The sequence below is a fragment of the Wyeomyia smithii genome, chromosome 2, assembly GCF_029784165.1.
Source record: "Wyeomyia smithii strain HCP4-BCI-WySm-NY-G18 chromosome 2, ASM2978416v1, whole genome shotgun sequence".
Taxonomy (NCBI): Eukaryota; Metazoa; Arthropoda; class Insecta; order Diptera; family Culicidae; genus Wyeomyia; species Wyeomyia smithii.
In genome coordinates this window covers 266,199,313-266,208,972 of record NC_073695.1, presented here as the reverse complement: position 1 = coordinate 266,208,972, position 9,660 = coordinate 266,199,313, and the positions used below count along the sequence as shown (strand labels likewise).

The window sequence follows — 9,660 nt, the reverse complement described above, 5'->3', positions numbered from 1 at the left end:
CGCCTATTGCGTTGTCATAAAACTTTCGAGAAGTTTTGATAGTATTTCCATACTTTTAGCTTAGTTTTACTTTCCTTACTGTTCATTGATTGTGTCACAAGTCCCCTTTCCGAGTGATGTGACATGTTTTTGACCTTTTATATTGTATATGGCTTTGTGGGTACAAGTAGTTTTTTAGATATTATTTCTCAGCGTTCCAGAATTTCGAACTAACTAACATAGAAGGGTCATTACGGATCATTAGGATTGTTCGCTCTCAAATATCCGTACTTTGATCAGATAGAAAAAAGTCGAAAGAAAGAAGCTCATCATCAACGAAAAAGATAAAAATCTGCCCTCGAAATCAATGCATACCACCACTCGCATAATTTAACTTTTTTTACAACAGACTAAAAAAAATAAGCTGCAGCAGTCACTGTTTGATTAAATAGTCTGCTGCTCCTTAGTGACGCAAGTGCGTGTGAAACACTGGGAATGTGGCGGCCAAAGTGAGTTAAATCATTCGAATTTTTTTTACGATTTTTGGAAATTGTTTAAACACGGTTTGATACAAACCTCAAATCGCACATCCAAACTTCACCGTCCTCAAAGCGCATTTTCCCCAAACCCAGACGGGAATTAATTAGACATTGGATTAAACCTTCAGCAGTCCGTCCTGTATTATATAAGGCCTCTTCAGCCGGCGACGGCTGCAGCGACTGGCGGCGGCGGCGATAGCAGTACAACCGACTGGCGGCCAATGCCAACAGCCGCCCGCCAGCCGCTTCTACTATGCACACAAGCAAACGAACAAAACAGTAACACGAAATCGTTCTCGCCCGCTTTTTCGCTTCTTGGTCCGCTAGGCCGACGTGTTTTCAGTTCCACACGATCCGTGCGGTGGAGAACACGTTTGATTTTTCGGGTTCGAGTTTGTGTTTTTTTTTTCGTTGTCGGCCCGGTAGCACGATCGCTGCCACGGTAATAAGCGAAAGGTGCGTGAGCGCGCGTAATCTTTTCCGCCGATAAGATCGCTCGCTAGTGGTATGTCGCGTGTGACTGGCAAACTTGAGGAAAATAGCCGTAGCGACGCTTTCTGTTATCATTATTTGCGATGAAAATAAGCGCAAAGTGGAGAGACAATTTGGCGAAAATAGACGGGTCGGTCCTGCCGAAAGAGTGTGATGGCGTTTTGTCTTGATTATCTGCTTGCTGTACGCTATTGGGTTTCGGCTGTCGGCTGCTTGGTGTTATCTCCGTGTGGTGGGTGGCCAGGGCCAGGGCCAGAGCCGTGATTTTCGTCACTGCTGAACTGCCAGCCGGTTTGGCCGGAAGGAAGCGTTTAGTGCGAAGAAGAGTACATTGTTCGAACGGTTCGCGGTGACGCTTTTCCAGTGTTAAGGAGTGTCGAAGTAGCGCCATTGTGCTGAAAAGATTCAAATTAAAATTACCGCAATTTGGTCTGCAATCTCCGCTCGGTGAACGGTGTTCAATCCTACTAATTAGTTCATGTGCGGCTGTGACAATAATTGTCCGCGATTCGACTAGTTTCGAGAGCAGAAGAAGAAAAATAGGAATTCCATACCTATTGTTTGAATCTAAGTGGAACATGATCAATGCCGGTTCGGAGGTCAGCGGTCGAATATTTCTGTGTGCTTTGTGAACCCTTCAAGTGCAGGATGTTATTTCGGAAGAGCTTGTTAAAACCTGGCTGGTAGTTTGTGCCGAAATTATTTTCCGCTATAGGTTGAGCAAGAATAGGCTCGTGTGAATCTTAAAAGATAACTGCAACGTGGTGTTATCTTGGTGCTAGCGAAATTCCATCCAAAACAAAAGTAGAAGTCTGTGTACTGTCAGTTTGTCTTCTCTTATCTGGGACCGTTTTATCTCAAGGTTTTCTTATAATCAGATGTTCTTTCAACAAGAAACTAGGATTTTCGCTTTTGCTCGTACTATGGATATTACGACGACGTGTTTCGAATTTTCAAAAAACTTCACTCAAATTATATTTTTTATTAAGTATATTAATTTTTATTTTTGTGTGTTATAATAAGATGATTTTTTTTCGGATCTCTATGCTTTTCGATATTTTTGTCCAGTTCAATGGAAAAATAACAATTGAAATTGAATTATTCAACGGTTTTCAAACATTTTGCTCACTTTACCTCAATATCTTGTGTTATTGTTCTTATTATCTGTATATTTTTCGTACATTTCTTGACATTTTTTTTAAATTTTATCAATTTTGTTGTTTGATTTTATCAAAAATTACCCGTTCAATGGAACTTGTATCAGTTTAATATTGATTTAGATGCTCTTTAAGAATTTCTATCATTTTTTGTCTGTTGGTTTAGAAATTAAACATTGCTTCTTTGGCATTTCGAAAAGTTTTAGGCCATACTTCTTGTTTCTTTTTCACGTCAAGAAACAAGTCTGACGCATTTACATTGATTTTAGCAATTTATTTCATAGCCACAGATTATCGGCAAATTATTTTCATAACCACGAGCCGGTTTAAAAGGTTCAAATCAATCAACTTAATTTTCTGAGCAACAAATTTATTTTCATGCTTTTATTTGAACTTGAGAGCAAAAAAATATGTAGGATATAGGCCATGTTATTCTGTTCTGGTTTAATGGGCTTGAAATCCGTTATATAAATTTTTATCCCGCTGTTCTAACTGGAAAAGCTCTGCTTGACCAGGACATGACCAGGAAATTTACATGATTTTTACTCGCAGAATAGTATCATGTATAGAAGAACATATTTTTTTCGGCCGCGTTTACGCGTCTAGACTCGTTTCAGCCATGGCACTGATTTAAATAACATTGCTGCAGTTCCCACGTCAAAGGTAGTGCAACCATTGTTAAATGCCGCAAATTGTTTTCTTCATTAATTGTCGACTAAATACCTTCAAGCCCCCGCGTTGTGGCTGCTGCCTCTGCGGATGATTCGTTCTCTGGGTCTGAAACCAATTTGAAAGTCAATGATCCCGCCTTGAGCAACGGCAGGAAGCCTCGCCCCGAAAGCGCAGCGGGTGTTGGGTAGCTGATTGCGAAAGTTCAGCTGGGATGAACCGTGGAATCAGTTCTGATCGTTTTGTTTTTTTTTTTGTTCTGCTCGCGAATGAATGTTACCAGATGTTCTTGATCCGGTATGATATTGCACACATGCTCCGAAATGCTCCGCCACAAAAGTTCTGCAGCTTTCCTTTGTTTTGCTTTTGCAAAATCCTGTTTGAAGCACTCGCAATAATTGCATATCGGTATACTGCAGACTATTAGGAATTTAAAATCCGTTAAACATTTGCTAACCTCAACGTTCAACCGAATAGGTTGCGCAAAAGATATTGTTCGACGCGCCAAATCGGTGGCGCTCGAACGGGGTTACGAAAGTTGTGCAATTTTGCGATCATTTTTTTATATTTCTCATTGCCATTTGTCACTGAATTAATCCATCGTGCGAAACGTAATCAATTTGTGTGCCCATCTTCAAACGCCCAAGGCATTTGGTCGGAACGACACTCACGCAGTCGATAAAATATCATATCAATTTCATTTCAAAACAAACGCGATATGAGTGAGGACATTTCATTAGACTACCATATTAATGATTTCTCTCTTGAATTAGGTGATCTAGTTTTACGTAACTGTTCTCTAGCCCGCTGCAAAATTATACCCAGAATTTATTTCCCCGCCTTCGGCAGGCAGAGACATCGACTTGACCACCAATTTAACTTTATATTTAGTATAAATAACATTCCGTGCTCCGTCAACCCTACGCGGCGCAGCCGAGGTAACTTTTTTTCGGCATAAAAACAAACAACAATCCAACGGCTTTTCGGACTGGTCCGGGCACTGCGAAACAGGTGGTGAGACCCTCAAGGTCAGTAAACCGCACAGCTCACCACTTCGCCTGCCGGTCGCGTTATCACGGTCTCCTCGGCCGGTTGCGTGGACTGTGGGTTGGTTAGTTAGGTAAAGAAGCACGCGCAATCTGCTGGCGCGAGACAGATCAGGCAGCAGCATAACAGTCGCACGATCCGTTATACGCGTAAATGTATAACAACCGGTGACAATAAATTTATACCCCGTACTCGTGGCCTCGCCACTTGTCAAGGGGAAGAATCCCGTTCCCGAAGGCGGGCTCACGCATTTCAATATCCATCTGCTAAATCACCGGGAACTTATTTGATTGTAGATTAGTTTACCATTTTGAATCGCAGAAATTAACGTGGAGTCGAAAATCAAATTTGTTCAATTCTTCGCTTTCTCCTACTTTTTTGCATAATTGTATCATCACTCAGTATTTATTTTTTCGAGGTTATCAGAATAATTCTGTTATGTTTGCTGTTATCATTGAGTGCTTGATGTTAAACTTCTCAACCCAAACTTTTCTCAACTAAAACTAAATTTTGAACTCAGTTTGTCTTTTGTATTTTTTGTATTGAAAAATGATTGATGAGCAATACAATTCTATGATTATGGAATTCGTTCTTTTAGGTTTTTCAGACATTGAGGAATTTATTATGTCCAGATTTAGCTACTTCGGGATATCAAAATGTGAGGATATAAGAATTTAAGAATTAGCGACTTCAGGCTTTTCGATTTTTGGGTTTTAGGACTTTGGAATTTTCAAATGGGGATTTCAAGCTTTCAGGATTTCGGGATTTCAATTATAAAATCATTATTTTAAAAGTATTTTTAAGGGGACGGATCTTGAAACTTTCTTCATATCTCAAATCAAAAAAATGAATGAATATAATAATTTCACAATAGAAAAAGAACTGAACCACCGACTATCTTTTCTAGATGTCGCACAGTGCGTTGAATGTAGGGTAAGACGGGACAAAAATCAAAACTACACGATTTTGCCGATAAAACATGTTGATGTAACAAGGAAAGTTGTTCATTACCTTCAGAGCTACTGAATGCATAAAGGTCCTATGTGATACACTAAATCACAAAACTGTCTCCAACGTCAACGCACTCACCCTATACTAGAAACCGTTTCTCTCTTTTTAAAAGTTGTACATTGTAACGAAAACTGCGGTTCCTATGTGTTACTTACATTTACATAATTGCAAAAATGACTTAAGCGCAATTATAACGAAAAAAAAAAGAACTTTTTAAGGTATTCTTTTACGTAATATTTTCTATTATTTTTTATATATTCGAATACCAGAGTAACAAACAATTTTAAAATTCTTCGTGATGCATCATTAACCGTAAAGTTATGCAACTCTAGGAGGTCTACTGTGGATGTTTCGGTAACTAAAAGTTTTCTTGGGATGATTTGATTTTGGCTTGTTTCAATGCGTAGATACTTGGAAAGCAATCTTTATGAATGGCATTAACAGTTTTTCGAAGTACAGTGTATTTCCGTTCTGAGAGATTCAGATCTACGTAAAGCGCTAATGCTTTTACAGCAGTGAAGTGTTTTAGGTCATCCTCAGATGAATGGAAATAGTTATTTGAAACGGTAGCAGTAAATACTAGTTCATTTGGGGTGTTATTTTCAACGAGCTCTGCAACTCACCGTTTTTTAGTTCTGGTTGAGAAGCTTTCAAAAGTTTTTGCGGACACTCACAAAAAGAAATGTTGTATTCATAACTATTATTCTCTTCGAAACGAGAAAGAGCAAGCGGTGACTCCAACCAAATTTCATGCTTTTTCATGAAATATTTTTTTATTCTATTGCATTTCTCCCACTTCGAGTTCAATTTCGAACAAATACAGCAGAAAATTTTGTGCAAATTTCCATAAACCTGCTCAACTGTGTCTTCTGGTAGAGACAATGTCAAGTATCGAAATACACATGATGTTCTTTTGCTGACATTGCAGTTAACCCACTTTTCAAAAATCTGCCGGTTTACGAGCGATCGGCATTGACCTACGAAAAATAAAAAATCTCGTAGTGTTGCAGGAAGTTGCACCTAATTCTTATATATTTTATAGAAGACACTTCAAGCAAACTTTTGATATATGTTTTATAGAGGAACTCGGTGAAACTTTTTTTTAAAACGCTAACAAAAGTTTGAGTTCGCGTTTTTTCAAGGATAAATACCTTTACCAATTCATCATACCGATTACTCATACACGCAAACGAAACTAAGTTTCTCTATCAATGAAATATACTGCACTGACCTTGGTTTTTATTTTCCGTTTTATTTCATTGGAATACACGAAGTAATTAAGTTTTACCAACATTCAAAAAACGCGCGACAATTTAGCACGAAATGTGAAATGATTGCTCTGGACGCTGACGCTTGCTATGCTTGTATTAGTATTTGTAATGCTTCCCAAAGCTCACCAATACTTGTTCACAACCCAGGATATATCTGTGAACACTTACGGGTACTTGGTGCATCCAAATAAAAAAGAAAGAAAAACGATTTTTGTCTATGGCTCAACGCACTGTGTGTCTTTGTGATCAGAATGTCTACGGACTTAGAATTTGAGATTTTTAGGAAAACCAAAAATACAAAACGGGTATTGCCAAACACTTCAAACTCTTTCTCTCAGTAAAGCAGCCAACCAAAAGGAATTGGAATATATTTTCGAAATTGCCAGACCAAATGGTTATGATGAAAGTTCCATCTAAGCCATTTAGAAGAAAAAGGAGACTTTAGAAAACTTTCCACAACACTCACCCCAATAACAGAAGATCTGAGAAGGGTAGCTGTTGAATACGTTGAATATGTCAAGGCAACGTGACACGTCAACTTCGTTCAAAATTTGAAAAATTTGGGATGGATATTGTCCACACTAGTTAGAATACCCAACTCAAAGCAAAGTTGGGATCTACTAAGGACTAAAGAATGTTAGCATAGTGTTATCTAAACATTCAATATGTTTATCTCGATGTTAATACTGGTATGTTTACTCTTATCATTGAGAGTTTGATCTCAAACTTTTGATGTCTTTTTGATTCTAAAATCGAAAAAGAAGCTCTGTGAAAACGATATAAGACAATTAAGACTGAACGAACATAAACGTTAGATGATTCAGAGTAGAATAACTAAGATTGAGGAAACGTATGATGTACGACGCTAAACCAAAAAAAGCATACTTTTTTATAATTGCAGAAAAAAATAGTCGAATAAAGAATGAACGTAACATGAACAATTTAAAAATTTAGGATTGTGAGATTTTAAGATAAATTTTGTTGGGATTTAAATTCCCTATTTTCAAGCTCCTGATTTTATTTTTATTTTTCACGTAAATGTGGGGTTAACGATAGAAAAATGAACTAACTTGAGAAAAATATATGGAATTCTCGAAAAACATAACTTCTAATCTCCGGTCAGATGCGTTTCCGTTACACCACCGCAGGATGTATAACTCGGCCTGTCTAATAAGCTATTTTGTATCACTTGCACTCTTTTCGCACGTCATGCTTTAACTCTGCAGAGGGTATTGTTTGGTGGCTGGTTTATTGTTTTTGTCACTCTCACGTCACAGTTTACTGTATCGGTAAAAAATCGAAACGCGCCAGTTTGCTGCCGTCTCCACCAGTTAGTTAATTTTTCTATCGTCAACCCCACATTTATTGCTCAACATAAAAATAAAAAATAGCTTGACTTGTCTTATAGTCAATAAAAAAGAAAAGAGTTCCAGATCTTATGTATTTAGGATTTTATTACTTCCGGATATTAGTGTTTCAGTATTTTCATACAATAGAGAATTTATAAATTGCGGGATTGTAGGATTTAACAGGTTTTTGTGATTTTCAGATTTTGGAATTTCATGGTCGCAGGATTTAAAACTTTTGGGATTTCAGGGTACTGTGATTTACTCAGTTTACTTTACTTTTACGGCGACAGACCGATTCACAGTGCAACATTTTTTTTGCCTTGGCTCTTATGTATGATTTTTTGATGAAGTTTGATGCGAAAATAAATTTCCCTGAGTTTGAACATATTTCAACTTAAGGGGCAACAATGGCGCCATTTTGAATTTTTGAGAAACCGGTAATTTTTGTGGTTTTTTCGACACTATCTTGTTTTGAGGCCAAATATCAAAATTCTAAGAGTTTGTCCACATATAAGCATCGTTTTACCCATCTTTTGAAAAAAAAAAAAACGGATCTTAAATCGGACAAAAACTGAGCTCAAAACGGTGATTCTACGAAACCGGTTTTGGCATAGTTTTAGTATATTTCACAAAGCAAAATAATATCGATTATTTCTGAGTATTTATGGTAATTCGCTAATATCTTAAAGTGGTAGTCAAATTATATCTTATTTTGAGTAAAAGTCTCAGAAATCGAATGGTAGGTGTCTGATCAACGTAAAATGTCAGCAAAATGTCGATTTTGCCCCAATTCCCCTACAATACTAAAATCGGTTTATCTGCTGACATTTTACGTAGATCAGACACCTACCATTCGATTTCTGAGACTTTTTCTACTCAAAATAAAATATAATTTGACTACCACTTTAAGATATTAGCGAATACATTAATGCTCAAAAATAATCGATATTATTTTGCTTTGTGAAAAATATACTGAAACTATGCCAAACCCGGTTTCGTAGAATCACCGTTTTGAGCTCAGTTTTTGTCCGATTTAAGATCGGTTTTTTTTCGGAAGATGGGTAAAAAGATGCTAATATGTGGACAAACTCTAAGAATTTTGATATTTGGCCTCAAAACAAAATGGCATCGAAAAAACCACAAAAATTACCGGTTTCTCAAAAATTAAAAATGGCGCCATTGTTTCCCCTTAAATTAAAATATGTTCAAACTCGGGGAAATTCAGTTTTGCATAAAAATACACAAAAAAATTATAAATAGAAGCCAAGGCAGAAAAAAAGTCAATTTTTGTTGCACTGTGTATCGATCCAATGCCGAATCCAGGATACGTCGCCATGTCACTCGGTTTCGGGCTGCTATCCTCCAATCTCCCCTAACACCTATTTCGCGGGCATCCTCTTCGACAGCAAACATCCAACGACTGCGAGGCCTACCTCGAAGTCGACGGCCTCTATCGGGATTTCTGCTAAATATAGTCTTCGCTGGTCGTTCTTCCGGCATTCTAGCTACATTCCCAGATTTTGGAAATCAGGAATCCTCGGATTTAAGCTCTTCAGGATCGAAAGATTCTGGAGAATTTTTGGAGTTAACGATCTAAAGATCTTAGAATCTCAGAGTTTTGGTATTCTCGAATTGAAAACAACTTGAAGAGGTTGTTTATAAAACACGACTGCAAGATTAAAGTAGAATTACGAAAGCCCGCGTGTATTGTTATATTATGTTGTCTATCTGCTAGTTGTTATGGACAACTTAGTAGCTAACGACAGACAACAACAGAACGAGAATCATCCCAAATGTCATGTAAATGGTAAAAATCGCTAGTCCACATCATACGCACGCCACAGGTTCAGCATATTGCGTTGATTTGATATTGGCGGCGCGTCATGCGTTGAACTGTTTGAAGCTAGATTTTGAAAAGTGAACAGAAAGACAAGGTAAACTCAATGCTCACCTAATGTTTTGAATGTATCTTAAAGCATTTTTTCTCAGCTTTCCAATGGTGATGTCTAATTCAAAATCGGTGGTTGCGAACTTGCTCAAAAACACGTTTTTCTGATGAAATCCAAGATGGCGGCGAGATGCAAGATGGCGGCCAATTTTTTTCTACTTCAAATGAAAGCTCTATCATTCCTCTTGAAAACGATGT

General features: G+C 37.6%; 1 protein-coding gene across 4 annotated transcripts in view; it reads left to right on the top strand.

Annotated features, from left to right (window-relative positions):
• The first annotated feature begins 865 nt into the window (after nt 1–865).
• LOC129720926 (uncharacterized) overlaps nt 866–9,660 on the top strand; it is an 85,796-nt gene continuing 77,001 nt past the window's right edge. The window contains exon 1 of one of the 4 annotated variants that reach the window (XM_055672834.1): nt 866–1,140. The gene's annotated coding sequence lies outside the window, so the exon portion shown is untranslated. Of the gene's footprint in view, nt 1,159–1,272; nt 1,610–9,660 lie in introns of those variants that run through there. The other 3 variants (XM_055672837.1, XM_055672835.1, XM_055672840.1) reach the window with 3 other exon arrangements.